We start from the raw sequence: 17,134 nt of genomic DNA, 5'->3' as shown, positions 1-17,134 counted from the left end.
GAGCTGCTGAGTGGGCATTTACAGATTTTGGGTGGGCCTTTCCCCTCAGGCCCTACCCTGCCCACGCCTCTGCACTCTCACCCCCAGGGCAAAGAGTAGGAAAGGCTTGCTACAGCAAGAGTCTTTCAAATCTTTCACTTTTGGGAGCAGAGTGTTTACATTTAAAAATCATGAACAAGCAGCATTAAGAAACCATACAGTAGCAGAGGACAGAGGACTGCCCTGCGCATGTCAATACACCCCAATGACAAAAGCAAAGATTTAACTGACCTGCTTAGCTATTAGTGGCTCACACCTCACAATGATTATCATTCCTCTGTGAAGCAAAACATCCTCTGACTTGGGGTGAAACAGAGATCTAATGTGCCAATGGAAGGCAACATGGAAATTCAGTTTCCTGCTCTCAGAGGAAGTAGGGTCGACAGCCCAATGGGTTAATGCACCTACTGCAGCCTCCTATGTGTAGCCTACAGGCGACACATTCAGTTGCCGGTGAGTTGCTGATACAGGTTTGCTTGCTATGCAGGGGCCGGTGGTCACCTCACAGCACCTCGAGAAGGTGTTCTGTTTGAGTCCTAGTGCAATTATGGTATCAACCATGACCCGTAGATTACTCCTTTTACACCCGTTTTTTTCCAGTCAGTTGGGGCCAGAGAGACAAGATTGTGTATGGGTGTTACCAAGGCCAGAGTGCCGAAAACAGAGGCACAACTGTTAGTGGGAACGGAGGTATTGAAGGGGCATTAGCTGTTGGCTGATCGCGCAGGGCAATGCATCCCCATTTTCAATAAAAACATTTTTTTTTAAATTAAAAAAAATCCCCAAGAGCCACCGGACAAGAACTCAGATCTCCAACATTGCAAGACCAAGCACTTACCACTTGAGCCACTGGTGGCTGTGCATCTGAGAGTTGCATTTGGGCGTATACATCTTTGTTCTGCATGCCCCTGTGAGCATGCCCATTTGCATTGTCAAACATGTTCAGTGCAGAAAATGAGGATAGAACATCTGGCCTCCACTTCTCCAAATATCAGCTTACTGCAGTGGCCTGAGGTTAATTGCTTGCATTACAGCGTTGGGGGCATGGGTTTGAGTCCTGCTTTCGACACATAAACGGAATAGTTGCGTAATCTCCTTGTACAGTTGTGGGTACCCACACTCCTTCTAAAAGGTTCAGTGGTTATGAAAAGAGGTCCTTGGAAAAGGGAGGGTGGAAGAAAGCAGAGAGACAGGACTGAGGAAGCGCAGGGTAAATAAAGGTGGAGATGGGGCAGGCTAAAGGGATTGGTAGGGCTGGATGAATGGGTCCCTGTGGAGAGGGGGTGAGTGGGGGTAGGACTAGAAGGATATGGTGCAGGTTCCCTGCTAAAAGGAGGGTGGAAGAAAGCAGAGGTGGGACTGTGGAGGTGAGAAAGTGTGGCAGGTGGGGTCCATTCCACACCCTCTCCGCTGGGCCTCCTTTCCCCACATTAGGACCCTCTTTTACACACCCATTCCTCCACAATTCTGGGCCCTCTTCCCCCCATGACACCGTTCCCAGGGCCGACTTATTTGCTGTCTCCCCAGGGCCCACTTTATGCCCTCTAGACCTACCCCCTCCTCCTCTTCTCCACAGGGACCCATTCATCCAGCCCTACCTCCCCCTACTTTATTTACCGGCCACTTCCTCGCCTCCACATCCCGCTTCTCTGCTTTCTTCCACCCTCCCTTTACCAGGGAACTCATTACATTACATAGCCACTGAACCTTTTAGGAGTGTGGGTACCCACCACTGTACAAGGAGATTACCCAACTATTCTGTTTATGTGCTGAAAGCAGTACTCAAACCCAGCCCCCCCCCCAGCGCTGTAACGCAAGCAATTAACCTCTAGGCCACTGCAGTTAGCTGGTATTTGGTGGAGCGGGGGAGGAGGGACAGATGTTCTATCCTCCTTGGCTTCAGTGAACATGTTTCACAATGCAAATGGGCATGCTCACAGGGGCATGCAGGAGAAAGATATATATGCCCAAAAGCGACCGTCGGAATCATGGCAATCAGTGGCTAAAGCTGTAAAGCCTTGGTCTTGCAATGCGGGAGACCTGAGTTCTAATCCAATGTCCGGTATATCTTGGGCATGTTTTTTTCATTTAAAAAGAATGTTTTTATTGAAAATAGTGATGCATTGCCCTGCCCGATCAGCCAACAGCTAACGCCCCTTCAATACATGTGTTCCCACTAACAGTTGTGCCTTTGTATTCTGCACTCTGGCCTTAGTAACACTCATACACAAGTTTGTCTCTCTGGCCCCAACTGACTGGAAAAAACGAGGGGAAAAGGTGTAATCTGGGGGTCATGGCTGATTCCATTATTGCACTGGGACTCAAACAGCACACCTTCTCGAGGTGCTGTGAGGTGACCACCGGCCCCTGCATAGCAAGCAAACCTGTATCAGCATCTCACCAGAAACTGAATGTGTCGCCTGCAAGGTACACATAGGAGGCTGCAGTAGGTGCATTAACCCATTGGGCTGTCGACCCTCCTTCCTCTGAGAGCAGGAAACTGCATTTCCATGTTGACTTACTTTGGCACATTAGATCTATCTTTCACCCCAATTCAGAGGATGTTTTGCTTCACGGAGAGATGATAATCATTGTGAGGTGTGAGCCACTAATAGCTAAGCAGGTCAGTTAAATCTTCGACCTTGTCATTGGGGTGTATTGTTATCCGCAGGGCAGCAGTCTTATGCCCTCTGCTACTGTACGCTTTCGTATTGGTGCTTGTTCATGATTCTAAAATGTAAACAGTCTGCTCTCAAAAGTGAAAGATTTGAAAGACTCTTGCTGTAACAAGCCTTTCCCACTCTTTGCCCTGGCGGTGAGAGAGCTGCTTTCTGCCTTTAACTTCCCCAATTGTGGAGTGGCTGGCTCCACCACTGACAACCAGTGCCTAATCCAGGAGGAAAACAGACAGAGGTCTGCGCCCTGCGTCCTCCACGCGTCCCTAACGCTCCCAAACGTGACCACAGCCCATACGGGCACAGCCCTATGTCCTATGCAGCCCCTCTGGTGAAGCCACCCACACAACTTAGGGTTAGGATCTGTGCTCTTCCACGTAGGCCTGGCCACCTAGGCCCCAGAAAGTGTCACAGCCTGCTTTATAAACCTTAGTGATGGTGGCCTAGGTGAAGATGATGTTGATGGAATACTGATGCCTTTTGCCTCCCAGAAGCCACCTGGGAGCATAGTAAAATGAAGGGGTGTTCCTGCTCTGCTGCCCTGTGTTTGAACTCTGCCTAAGTGACATTCATTCTGGGCCCTCCAGGCAAATGTATCCATCTGTGAGAGAGCTAGGAATGGGACGTCTCTTTCTGCAGGCACAGTGGGGAAGACTCAGAGAGCTACATGCCTGAGACATCTTTCCTTGTCCCTCGCTCATTGTTCTGTTCCCTAACTTCCAACTCTCTGCCAGGCCAGGCCCTGTTTCTTTTACTGCCAACCCCCCTGACCCCTCGTCTTTCACCTACTTCCCGCTCTATTATGCCTTCTCCTTTTTTACTCTCTTCTATGGCCGTTTGAAAAGGAATGCAGGCCTAGCTAAGCCCCGTGAAGGAAATCTACCAACAAAAGATGCATGGGAGGTGCTGTGAGACGAGTAAGAAGGGCTGAAGGGGTGATGGGTTGTTGAGTTGGGAAGCACCAGAGGCGTAGCCAGGATTTTCTAGCAAATGGGGTCTGAAGCTAATGTAGTTGGGCCCACTGCAATGACAAAAATCTCTTTAAATGCCCAAACAGAGCTGCTGAGTGGGCATTTACAGATTTTGGGTGGGCCTTTCCCCTCAGGCCCTACCCTGCCCACGCCTCTGCACTCTCACCCCCAGGGCAAAGAGTAGGAAAGGCTTGCTACAGCAAGAGTCTTTCAAATCTTTCACTTTTGGGAGCAGAGTGTTTACATTTAAAAATCATGAACAAGCAGCATTAAGAAACCATACAGTAGCAGAGGACAGAGGACTGCCCTGCACATGTCAATACACCCCAATGACAAAAGCAAAGATTTAACTGACCTGCTTAGCTATTAGTGGCTCACACCTCACAATGATTATCATTCCTCTGTGAAGCAAAACATCCTCTGACTTGGGGTGAAACAGAGATCTAATGTGCCAATGGAAGGCAACATGGAAATTCAGTTTCCTGCTCTCAGAGGAAGGAGGGTCGACAGCCCAATGGGTTAATGCACCTACTGCAGCCTCCTATGTGTAGCCTGCAGGCGACACATTCAGTTGCCGGTGAGTTGCTGATACAGGTTTGCTTGCTATGCAGGGGCCGGTGGTCACATCACAGCACCTCGAGAAGGTGTCCTGTTTGAGTCCTAGTGCAATTATGGTATCAACCATGACCCGTAGATTACTCCTTTTACACCTGTTTTTTTCCAGTCAGTTGGGGCCAGAGAGGCAAGATTGTGTATGGGTGTTACCAAGGCCAGAGTGCCGAAAACAGAGGCACAACTGTTAGTGGGAACGCAGGTATTGAAGGGGCATTAGCTGTTGGCTGATCGCGCAGGGCAATGCATCCCCATTTTCAATAAAAACATTTTTTTTTAAATTAAAAAAAATCCCCAAGAGCCACCGGACAAGAACTCAGGTCTGCAACATTGCAAGACCAAGCACTTACCACTTGAGCCACTGGTGGCTGTGCATCTGAGAGTTGCATTTGGGCGTATATATCTTTCTTCTGCATGCCCCTGTGAGCATGCCCATTTGCATTGTCAAACATGTTCACTGCAGAAAATGAGGATAGAACATCTGGCCTCCACTTCTCCAAATATCAGCTTACTGCAGTGGCCTGAGGTTAATTGCTTGCATTACAGCGTTGGGGGCATGGGTTTGAGTCCTGCTTTCGACACATAAACGGAATAGTTGCGTAATCTCCTTGTACAGTTGTGGGTACCCACACTCCTTCGAAAAGGTTCAGTGGTTATGAAAAGAGGTCCTTGGAAAAGGGAGGGTGGAAGAAAGCAGAGAAGCGGGATGTGGAGGCGAGGAAGTGGCCGGTAAATAAAGTAGGGGGAGGTAGGGCTGGATGAATGGGTCCCTGTGGAGAAGAGGAGGAGGGGGTAGGTCTAGAGGGCATAAAGTGGGCCCTGGGGAGACAGCGAATAAGTCGGCCCTGGGAACAGTGTCATGGGGGGAAGAGGGCCCAGAATTGTGGAGGAATGGGTGTGTAAAGGAGGGTCCTAATGTGGGGAAAGGAGGCCCAGCGGAGAGGGTGTGGAATGGACCCCAACTGCCACACTTTCTCACCACCACAGTCCCACCTTTGCTTTCTTCCACCCTGCTTTTACCAGGGAACCTGCACCATATCCTTCTAGTCCTACCCCCACTCACCCAGACCCGCCCCCTCTCCACAGGGACCCATTCATCCAGCCCTACCACTCCCTTTAGCCTGCCCCACCTCCTCCTTTATTTACCCTGCGCTTCCTCAGTCCTGCCTATCTGCTTTCTTCCACCCTCCCTTTTCCAAGGACCTCTTTTCATAACCACTGAACCTTTTCGAAGGAGTGTGGGTACCCACAACTGTACAAGGAGATTACGCAACTATTCCGTTTATGTGCCGAAAGCAGGACTTAAACCCATGCCCCCAACGCTGTAATGCAAGCACTTAACCTCGAGGCGACTGCAGTTAGCTGATATTTGGAGGAGCGGGGGCCAGATGTTCTATCCTCATTTTCTGCAGTGAACATGTTTGACAATGCAAATGGGCATGCAGAAGAAAGATATATACGCCCAAATGCGACTCTCAGAAGTACAGCCACCAGTGGCTCAAGTGGTGAGTGCTTTGTCTTGCAATGTTGGAGACTTGAGTTCTAATCCAATGTCCGGTGTCTCTTGGGTATTTTTTTTAATTAAAAAAAAAATGTTTTTATTGAAAATGGGGATGGATTGCCCTGCGCGATCAGCCAACAGCTAATGCCCCTTCAATACCTGCGTTCCCACTAACAGTTGTGTCTCTGTTTTCGGAACTCTGGCCTTGGTAACACCCATACACAAGCTTGTCTCTCTGGCCCCAACTGACTGGAAAAAACGGGTGTAAAAGGTGTAATCTACGGGTCATGGTTGATACCATAATTGCACTAGGACTCAAACAGGGCACCTTCTCGAGGTGCTGTGATGTGACCACCGGCCCCTGCATAGCAAGCAAACCTGTATCAGCATCTCACCGGCAACTGAATGTGTCGCCTGCAGGCTACACATAGGAGGCTGCAGTAGGTGCATTAACCCATTGGGCTGTCGACCCTCCTTCCTCTGAGAGCAGGAAACTAAATTTCCATGTTGCCTTCCATTGGCACATTAGATCTCTGTTTCACCCCAAGTCAGAGGATGTTTTGCTTCACAGAGAGATGATAATCATTGTGAGGTGTGAGCCGCTAATAGCTAAGCAGGTCAGTTAAATCTTTGCTTTTGTCATTGGGGTGTATTGACATGCGCAGGGCAGTCCTCTGTCCTCTGCTACTGTATGGTTTCTTAATGCTGCTTGTTCATGATTTTTAAATGTAAACACTCTGCTCCCAAAAGTGAAAGATTTGAAAGACTCTTGCTGTAGCAAGCCTTTCCTACTCTCTGCCCTGGGGGTGAGAGTGCAGAGGCGTAGGCAGGGTAGGGCCTGAGGGGAAAGGCCCACCCAAAATCTGTAAATGCCCACTCAGCAGCTCTGTGTGGGCATTTAAAGAGATTTTTGTCATTGCAGTGGGCCCAACTACATTAGCTTCAGACCCCATTTGCTAGAAAATCCTGGCTACGCCTCTGGTGCTTCCCAACTCAACAACCCATCACCCCTTCATCCCTTCTTACTCGTCTCACAGCACCTCCCATGCATCTTTTGTTGGTAGATTTCCTTCACGAGGCTTAGCTAGGCCTGCATTCCTTTTCAAAGGGCCATAGAAGAGAGTAAAAAAGGAGAAGGCATAATAGAGCGGGAAGTAGGTGAAAGATGAGGGGTCAGGGGGGTTGGCAGTAAATGAAACAGGGCCTGGCCTGGCAGAGAGTTAGAAGTTAGGGAACAGAACAATGAGCGAGGGACAAGGAAAGATGTCTCAGGCATGTAGCTCTCTGAGTCTTCCCCACTGTGCCTGCAGAAAGAGACGTCCTATTCCTAGCTCTCTCCCAGATGGATACATTTGCCTGGAGAGCCCAGAATGAATGTCACTTAGGCAGAGGGCAAACACAGGGCAGCAGAGCAGGAACACCCCTTCATTTTACTATGCTGCCAGGTGGCTTCTGGGAGGCAAAAGGCATCAGTATTCCATCAACATCATCTTCACCTAGGCCACCGTCACTAAGGTTTATAAAGCAGGCTGTGACACTTTCTGGGGCCTAGGTGGCCAGGCCTATGTGGAAGAGCAGAGATCCTAACCCTAGGTTGTGTGGGTGGCTTCACCAGAGGGGCTGCATAGGACATAGGGCTGTGCCCGTATGGGCTGTGGTCGCGTTTGGGAGCGTTAGGGACGCGTGGAGGACGCAGGGCGCAGACCTCTGTCCGTTTTCCTCCAGGATTAGGCACTGGTTGTCAGTGGTGGAGCCAGCCACTCCACAATTGGGGAAGTTAAAGGCAGAAAGCAGCTCTCTCACCGCCAGGGCAAAGAGTGGGAAAGGCTTGTTACAGCAAGAGTCTTTCAAATCTTTCACTTTTGAGAGCAGACTGTTTACATTTTAGAATCATTAACACGCACCAATACGAAAGCGTACAGTAGCAGAGGGCATAAGACTGCTGCCCTGCGCATAACAATACACCCCAATGACAAGGTCAAAGATTTAACTGACCTGCTTAGCTATTAGTGGCTCACACCGCACAATGATTATCATCTCTCCGTGAAGCAAAACATCCTCTGAATTGGGGTGAAAGATAGATCTAATGTGCCAAAGTAAGTCAACATGGAAATGCAGTTTCCTGCTCTCAGAGGAAGGAGGTTCGACAGCCCAATGGGTTAATGCACCTACTGCAGCCTCCTATGTGTACCTTGCAGGCGACACATTCTGTTGCTGTTGAGATGCTGATACAGGTTTGCTTGCTATGCAGGGGCCGGTGGTCACCTCACAGCACCTCGAGAAGGCGTGCTGTTTGAGTCCCAGTGCAATTATGGAATCAGCCATGACCCCCAGATTACACCTTTTCCCCTCGTATTTTTCCAGTCAGTTGGGGCCAGAGAGACAAGCTTGTGTATGGGTGTTAATAAGGCCAGAGTGCAGAATACAAAGGCACAACTGTTAGTGGGAACACATGTATTGAAGGGGCGTTAGCTGTTGGCTGATCGGGCAGGGCAATGCATCCCAATTTTCAATAAAAACATTTTTTTTAAATGAAAAAAAAACATGCCCAAGAGATACCAGACATTGTATTAGAACTCAGGTCTCCAGCATTGCAAGACCAAGGATTTACAGCCTGAGCCACTGATTGCCATGCTTCCAAGGGTTGCTTTTGGGCGTATATATCTTTCTCCTGCATGCCCCTGTGTGCATACCCATTTGCATTGTGAAACATGTTCACTGAAGCCAAGGAGGATAGAACATCTGTTCCCCCTCCCCCGCTCCACCAAATACCAGCTAACTGCAGTGGCCTAGAGGTAAGTGCTTGCGTTACAGCGCTGGGGGGGGGGCTGGGTTCGAGTACTGCTTTCGGCACATAAACAGAATAGTTGGGTAATCTCCTTGTACAGTGGTGGGTACCCACACTCCTAAAAGGTTCAGTGGCTATGTAATGTAATGAGTTCCCTGGTAAAGGGAGGGTGGAAGAAAGCAGAGAAGCGGGATGTGGAGGCGAGGAAGTGGCCGGTAAATAAAGTAGGGGGAGGTAGGGCTGGATGAATGGGTCCCTGTGGAGAAGAGGAGGAGGGGGTAGGTCTAGAGGGCATAAAGTGGGCCCTGGGAAGACAGCGAATAAGTAGGCCCTGGAAACAGTGTCATGGGGGGAAGAGGGCCCAGAATTGTGGAGGAATGGGTGTGTAAAGGAGGGTCCTAATGTGGGGAAAGGAGGCCCAGCGGAGACGGTGTGGAATGGACCCCAACTGCCACACTTTCTCACCACCACAGTCCCACCTTTGCTTTCTTCCACCCTCCTTTTACCAGGGAACCTGCACCATATCCTTCTAGTCCTACCCCCACTCACCCAGACCCGCCCCCTCTCCACAGGGACCCATTCATCCAGCCCTACCACTCCCTTTAGCCTGCCCCACCTCCTCCTTTATTTACCCTGCGCTTCCTCAGTCCTGCCTCTCTGCTTTCTTCCACCCTCCCTTTTCCAAGGACCTCTTTTCATAACCACTGAACCTTTTCGAAGGAGTGTGGGTACCCACAACTGTACAAGGAGATTACGCAACTATTCCGTTTATGTGCCGAAAGCAGGACTTAAACCCATGCCCCCAACGCTGTAATGCAAGCACTTAACCTCGAGGCGACTGCAGTTAGCTGATATTTGGAGGAGCGGGGGCCAGATGTTCTATCCTCATTTTCTGCAGTGAACATGTTTGACAATGCAAATGGGCATGCTCACAGGGGCATGCAGAAGAAAGATATATACGCCCAAATGCAACTCTCAGAAGCACAGCCACCAGTGGCTCAAGTGGTGAGTGCTTTGTCTTGCAATGTTGGAAACTTGAGTTCTAATCCAATGTCTGCTGTCTCTTGGGTACTTCTTTTAATTAAAAAAAATGTTTTTATTGAAAATGGGGATGGATTGCCCTGCGCGATCAGCCAACAGCTAATGCCCCTTCAATACCTGCGTTCCCACTAACAGTTGTGTCTCTGTTTTCGGAACTCTGGCCTTGGTAACACCCATACACAAGCTTGTCTCTCTGGCCCCAACTGACTGGAAAAAACGGGTGTAAAAGGTGTAATCTACGGGTCATGGTTGATACCATAATTGCACTAGGACTCAAACAGGGCATCTTCTCAAGGTGCTGTGATGTGACCACCGGCCCCTGCATAGCAAGCAAACCTGTATCAGCATCTCACCGGCAACTGAATGTGTCGCCTGCAGGCTACACATAGGAGGCTGCACTAGGTGCATTAACCCATTGGGCTGTCGACCCTCCTTCCTCTGAGAGCAGGAAACTAAATTTCCATGTTGCCTTCCATTGGCACATTCGATCTCTGTTTCACCCCAAGTCAGAGGATGTTTTGCTTCACAGAGAGATGATAATCATTGTGAGGTGTGAGCCACTAATAGCTAAGCAGGTCAGTTAAATCTTTGCTTTTGTCATTGGGGTGTATTGACATGCGCAGGGCAGTCCTCTGTCCTCTGCTACTGTATGGTTTCTTAATGCTGCTTGTTCATGATTTTTAAATGTAAACACTCTGCTCCCAAAAGTGAAAGATTTGAAAGACTCTTGCTGTAGCAAGCCTTTCCTACTCTTTGCCCTGGGGGTGAGAGTGCAGAGGCGTAGGCAGGGAAGGGCCTGAGGGGAAAGGCCCACCCAAAATCTGTAAATGCCCTCTCAGCAGCTCTGTGTGGGCATTTAAAGAGATTTTTATCATTGCAGTGGGCCCAACTACATTAGCTTCAGACCCCATTTGCTAGAAAATCCTGGCTACGCCTCTGGTGCTTCCCAACTCAACAACCCATCACCCCTTCAGCCCTTCTTACTCGTCTCACAGCACCTCCCATGCATCTTTTGTTGGTAGATTTCCTTCACGAGGCTTAGCTAGGCCTGCATTCCTTTTCAAACGGCCATAGAAGAGAGTAAAAAAGGAGAAGGCATAATAGAGCGGGAAGTAGGTGAAAGACGAAGGGTCAGGGGTTTGGCAGTAAAAGAAACAGGGCCTGGCCTGGCAGAGAGTTAGAAGTTAGGGAACAGAACAATGAGCGAGGGACAAGGAAAGATGTCTCAGGCATGTAGCTCTCTGAGTCTTCCCCACTGTGTCAGCAGAAAGAGACGTCCTATTCCTAGCTCTCTCCCAGATGGATACATTTGCTTGGAGAGCCCAGAATGAATGTCACTTAGGCAGAGGGCAAACACAGGGCAGCAGAGCAGGAACACCCCTTCATTTTACTATGCTCCCAGGTGGCTTCTGGGAGGCAAAAGGCATCAGTATTCCATCAACATCATCTTCACCTAGGCCACCGTCACTAAGGTTTATAAAGCAGGCTGTGACACTTTCTGGGGCCTAGGTGGCCAGGCCTATGTGGAAGAGCAGAGATCCTAACCCTAGGTTGTGTGGGTGGCTTCACCAGAGGGGCTGCATAGGACATAGGGCTGTGCCCGTATGGGCTGTGGTCGCGTTTGGGAGCGTTAGGGACGCGTGGAGGACGCAGGGCACAGACCTCTGTCCGTTTTCCTCCAGGATTAGGCACTGGTTGTCAGTGGTGGAGCCAGCCACTCCACAATTGGGGAAGTTAAAGGCAGAAAGCAGCTCTCTCACCGCCAGGGCAAAGAGTGGGAAAGGCTTTTTACAGCAAGAGTCTTTCAAATCTTTCACTTTTGAGAGCAGACTGTTTACATTTTAGAATCATGAACACGCACCAATACGAAAGCGTACAGTAGCAGAGGGCATAAGACTGCTGCCCTGCGCATAACAATACACCCCAATGACAAGGTCAAAGATTTAACTGACCTGCTTAGCTATTAATGGCTCACACCTCACAATGATTATCATCTCTCTGTGAAGCAAAACATCCTCTGAATTGGGGTGAAAGATAGATCTAATGTGCCAAAGTAAGTCAACATGGAAATGCAGTTTCCTGCTCTCAGAGGAAGGAGGGTCGACAGCCCAATGGGTTAATGCACCTACTGCAGCCTCCTATGTGTACCTTGCAGGCGACACATTCTGTTGGTGGTGAGATGCTGATACAGGTTTGCTTGCTATGCAGGGGCCGGTGGTCACCTCACAGCACCTCGAGAAGGTGTGCTGTTTGAGTCCCAGTGCAATTATGGAATCAGCCATGACCCCCAGATTACACCTTTTCCCCTCGTTTTTTCCAGTCAGTTGGGGCCAGAGAGACAAGCTTGTGTATGGGTGTTACTAAGGCCAGAGTGCAGAATACAAAGGCACAACTGTTAGTGGGAACACATGTATTGAAGGGGCGTTAGCTGTTGGCTGATCGGGCAGGGCAATGCATCCCAATTTTCAATAAAAACATTTTTTTTAAATGAAAAAAACATGCCCAAGAGATACCGCACATTGGATTAGAACTCAGGTCTCCAGCATTGCAAGACCAAGGATTTACAGCTTGAGCCACTGATTGCCATGCTTCCGAGGTTCGCTTTTGGGCGTATATATCTTTCTCCTGCATGCCCCTGTGTGCATACCCATTTGCATTGTGAAACATGTTCACTGAAGCCAAGGAGGATAGAACATCTGTTCCCCCTCCCCCGCTCCACCAAATACCAGCTAACTGCAGTGGCCTAGAGGTAAGTGCTTGCGTTACAGCGCTGGGGGGGGCCTGGGTTCGAGTACTGCTTTCGGCACTTAAACAGAATAGTTGGGTAATCTCCTTGTACAGTGGTGGGTACCCACACTCCTAAAAGGTTCAGTGGCTATGTAATGTAATGAGTTCCCTGGTAAAGGGAGGGTGGAAGAAAGCAGAGAAGCGGGATGTGGAGGTGAGGAAGTGGCCGGTAAATAAAGTAGGGGGAGGTAGGGCTGGATGAATGGGTCCCTGTGGAGAAGAGGAGGAGGGGGTAGGTCTAGAGGGCATAAAGTGGGCCCTGGGGAGACAGCGAATAAGTCGGCCCTGGGAACAGTGTCATGGGGGGAAGAGGGCCCAGAATTGTGGAGGAATGGGTGTGTAAAGGAGGGTCCTAATGTGGGGAAAGGAGGCCCAGCGGAGAGGGTGTGGAATGGACCCCAACTGCCACACATTCTCACCACCACAGTCCCACCTTTGCTTTCTTCCACCCTCCTTTTACCAGGGAACCTGCACCATATCCTTCTAGTCCTACCCCCACTCACCCAGACCCGCCCCCTCTCCACAGGGACCCATTCATCCAGCCCTACCACTCCCTTTAGCCTGCCCCACCTCCTTCTTTATTTACCCTGCGCTTCCTCAGTCCTGCCTCTCTGCTTTCTTCCACCCTCCCTTTTCCAAGGACCTCTTTTCATAACCACTGAACCTTTTCGAAGGAGTGTGGGTACCCACAACTGTACAAGGAGATTACGCAACTATTCCGTTTATGTGCCGAAAGCAGGACTTAAACCCATGCCCCCAACGCTGTAATGCAAGCACTTAACCTCGAGGCGGCTGCAGTTAGCTGATATTTGGAGGAGCGGGGGCCAGATGTTCTATCCTCATTTTCTGCGGTGAACATGTTTGACAATGCAAATGGGCATGCTCACAGGGGCATGCAGAAGAAAGATATATATGCCCAAATGCAACTCTCAGAAGCACAGCCACCAGTGGCTCAACTGGTGAGTGCTTTGTCTTGCAATGTTGGAGACTTGAGTTCTAATCCAATGTCCGGTGTCTCTTGGGTATTTTTTTTAATTAAAAAAAAAATGTTTTTATTGAAAATGGGGATGGATTGCCCTGCGCGATCAGCCAACAGCTAATGCCCCTTCAATACCTGCGTTCCCACTAACAGTTGTGTCTCTGTTTTCGGAACTCTGGCCTTGGTAACACCCATACACAAGCTTGTCTCTCTGGCCCCAACTGACTGGAAAAAACGGGTGTAAAAGGTATAATCTACGGGTCATGGTTGATACCATAATTGCACTAGGACTCAAACAGGGCACCTTCTCGAGGTGCTGTGATGTGACCACCGGCCCCTGCATAGCAAGCAAACCTGTATCAGCATCTCACCGGCAACTGAATGTGTCGCCTGCAGGCTACACATAGGAGGCTGCACTAGGTGCATTAACCCATTGGGCTGTCGACCCTCCTTCCTCTGAGAGCAGGAAACTAAATTTCCATGTTGCCTTCCATTGGTACATTCGATCTCTGTTTCACCCCAAGTCAGAGGATGTTTTGCTTCACAGAGAGATGATAATCATTGTGAGGTGTGAGCCACTAATAGCTAAGCAGGTCAGTTAAATCTTTGCTTTTGTCATTGGGGTGTATTGACATGCGCAGGGCAGTCCTCTGTCCTCTGCTACTGTATGGTTTCTTAATGCTGCTTGTTCATGATTTTTAAATGTAAACACTCTGCTCCCAAAAGTGAAAGATTTGAAAGACTCTTGCTGTAGCAAGCCTTTCCTACTCTTTGCCCTGGGGGTGAGAGTGCAGAGGCGTAGGCAGGGAAGGGCCTGAGGGGAAAGGCCCACCCAAAATCTGTAAATGCCCACTCAGCAGCTCTGTGTGGGCATTTAAAGAGATTTTTGTCATTGCAGTGGGCCCAACTACATTAGCTTCAGACCCCATTTGCTAGAATATCCTGGCTACGCCTCTGGTGCTTCCCAACTCGAAAACCCATCACCCCTTCAGCCCTTCTTACTCGTCTCACAGCACCTCCCATGCATCTTTTGTTGGTAGATTTCCTTCACGAGGCTTAGCTAGGCCTGCATTCCTTTTCAAACGGCCATAGAAGAGAGTAAAAAAGGAGAAGGCATAATAGAGCGGGAAGTAGGTGAAAGACGAGGGGTCAGGGGGGTTGGCAGTAAAAGAAACAGGGCCTGGCCTGGCAGAGAGTTAGAAGTTAGGGAACAGAACAATGAGCGAGGGACAAGGAAAGATGTCTCAGGCATGTAGCTCTCTGAGTCTTCCCCACTGTGCCTGCAGAAAGAGACGTCCTATTCCTAGCTCTCTCCCAGATGGATACATTTGCCTGGAGAGCCCAGAATGAATGTCACTTAGGCAGAGGGCAAACAGAGGGCAGCAGAGCAGGAACACCCCTTCATTTTACTATGCTCCCAGGTGGCTTCTGGGAGGCAAAAGGCATCAGTATTCCATCAACATCATCTTCACCTAGGCCACCGTCACTAAGGTTTATAAAGCAGGCTGTGACACTTTCTGGGGCCTAGGTGGCCAGGCCTACGTGGAAGAGCACAGATCCTAACCCTAAGTTGTGTGGGTGGCTTCACCAGAGGGGCTGCATAGGACATAGGGCTGTGCCCGTATGGGCTGTGGTCGCGTTTGGGAGCGTTAGGGATGCATGGAGGATGCAGGGCACAGACCTCTGTCCGTTTTCCTCCAGGATTAGGCACTGGTTGTCAGTGGTGGAGCAAGCTACTCCACAATTGGGGAAGTTAAAGGCAGAAAGCAGCTCTCTCACCGCCAGGGCAAAGAGTGGGAATGGCTTGTTACAGCAAGAGTCTTTCAAATCTTTCACTTTTGAGAGCAGACTGTTTACATTTTAGAATCATGAACACGCACCAATACGAAAGCGTACAGTAGCAGAGGGCATAAGACTGCTGCCCTGCGCATAACAATACACCCCAATGACAAGGTCAAAGATTTAACTGACCTGCTTAGCTATTAGTGGCTCACACCTCACAATGATTATCATCACTCCGTGAAGCAAAACATCCTCTGAATTGGGGTGAAAGATAGATCTAATGTGCCAAAGTAAGTCAACATGGAAATGCAGTTTCCTGCTCTCAGAGGAAGGAGGGTCGACAGCCCAATGGGTTAATGCACCTACTGCAGCCTCCTATGTGTACCTTGCAGGCGACACATTCAGTTGCTGGTGAGATGCTGATACAGGTTTGCTTGCTATGCAGGGGCCGGTGGTCACCTCACAGCACCTCGAGAAGGTGTGCTGTTTGAGTCCCAGTGCAATTATGGAATCAGCCATGACCCCCAGATTACACCTTTTCCCCTCGATTTTTCCAGGCAGTTGGGGCCAGAGAGACAAGCTTGTGTATGGGTGTTACTAAGGCCAGAGTGCAGAATACAAAGGCACAACTGTTAGTGGGAACACATGTATTGAAGGGGCGTTAGCTGTTGGCTGATCGGGCAGGGCAATGCATCCCAATTTTCAATAAAAACATTTTTTTTAAATGAAAAAAAAAATGCCCAAGAGATACCGGACATTGGATTAGAACTCAGGTCTCCAGCATTGCAAGACCAAGGAGTTACAGCTTGAGCCACTGATTGCCATGCTTCCGAGGGTCGCTTTTGGGCCTATATATCTTTCTCCTGCATGCCCCTGTGAGCATACCCATTTGCATTGTGAAACATGTTCACTGAAACCAAGGAGGATAGAACATCTGTCCCCCCTCCCCCGCTCCACCAAATACCAGCTAACTGCAGTGGCCTAGAGGTTAAGTGCTTGCGTTACAGCGCTGGGGGGGCCTGGGTTCGAGTACTGCTTTCGGCACATAAACAGAATAGTTGGGTAATCTCCTTGTACAGTGGTGGGTACCCACACTCCTAAAAGGTTCAGTGGCTATGTAATGTAATGAGTTCCCTGGTAAAGGGAGGGTGGAAGAAAGCAGAGAAGCGGGATGTGGAGGCGAGGAAGTGGCCGGTAAATAAAGTAGGGGGAGGTAGGGCTGGATGAATGGGTCCCTGTGGAGAAGAGGAGGAGGGGGTAGGTCTAGAGGGCATAAAGTGGGCCCTGGGGAGACAGCGAATAAGTCGGCCCTGGGAACAGTGTCATGGGGGGAAGAGGGCCCAGAATTGTGGAGGAATGGGTGTGTAAAGGAGGGTCCTAATGTGGGGAAAGGAGGCCCAGCGGAGAGGGTGTGGAATGGACCCCAACTGCCACACTTTCTCACCACCACAGTCCCACCTCTGCTTTCTTCCACCCTCCTTTTACCAGGGAACCTGCACCATATCCTTCTAGTCCTACCCCCACTCACCCAGACCCGCCCCCTCTCCCCAGGGACCCATTCATCCAGCCCTACCACTCCCTTTAGCCTGGCCCACTTCCTCCTTTATTTACCCTGCGCTTCCTCAGTCCTGCCTCTCTGCTTTCTTCCACCCTCCCTTTTCCAAGGACCTCTTTTCATAACCACTGAACCTTTTAGAAGGAGTGTGGGTACCCACAACTGTACAAGGAGATTACACAACTATTCCGTTTATGTGCCGAAAGCAGGACTTAAACCCATGCCCCCAACGCTGTAACGCAAGCACTTAACCTCGAGGCGACTGCAGTTAGCTGATATTTGGAGGAGCGGGGGCCAGATGTTCTATCCTCATTTTCTGCAGTGAACATGTTTGACAATGCAAATGGGCATGCTCACATGGGCATGCTCACAGGGGCATGCAGAAGAAAGATATATACGCCCAA

Source organism: Ambystoma mexicanum, chromosome 3q (assembly GCF_040938575.1).
Source record: "Ambystoma mexicanum isolate Mex_15411 chromosome 3q, UKY_AmexF1_1, whole genome shotgun sequence".
NCBI classification, from domain to species: domain Eukaryota; kingdom Metazoa; phylum Chordata; class Amphibia; order Caudata; family Ambystomatidae; genus Ambystoma; species Ambystoma mexicanum.
This window is presented reverse-complemented; position numbering follows the sequence as displayed.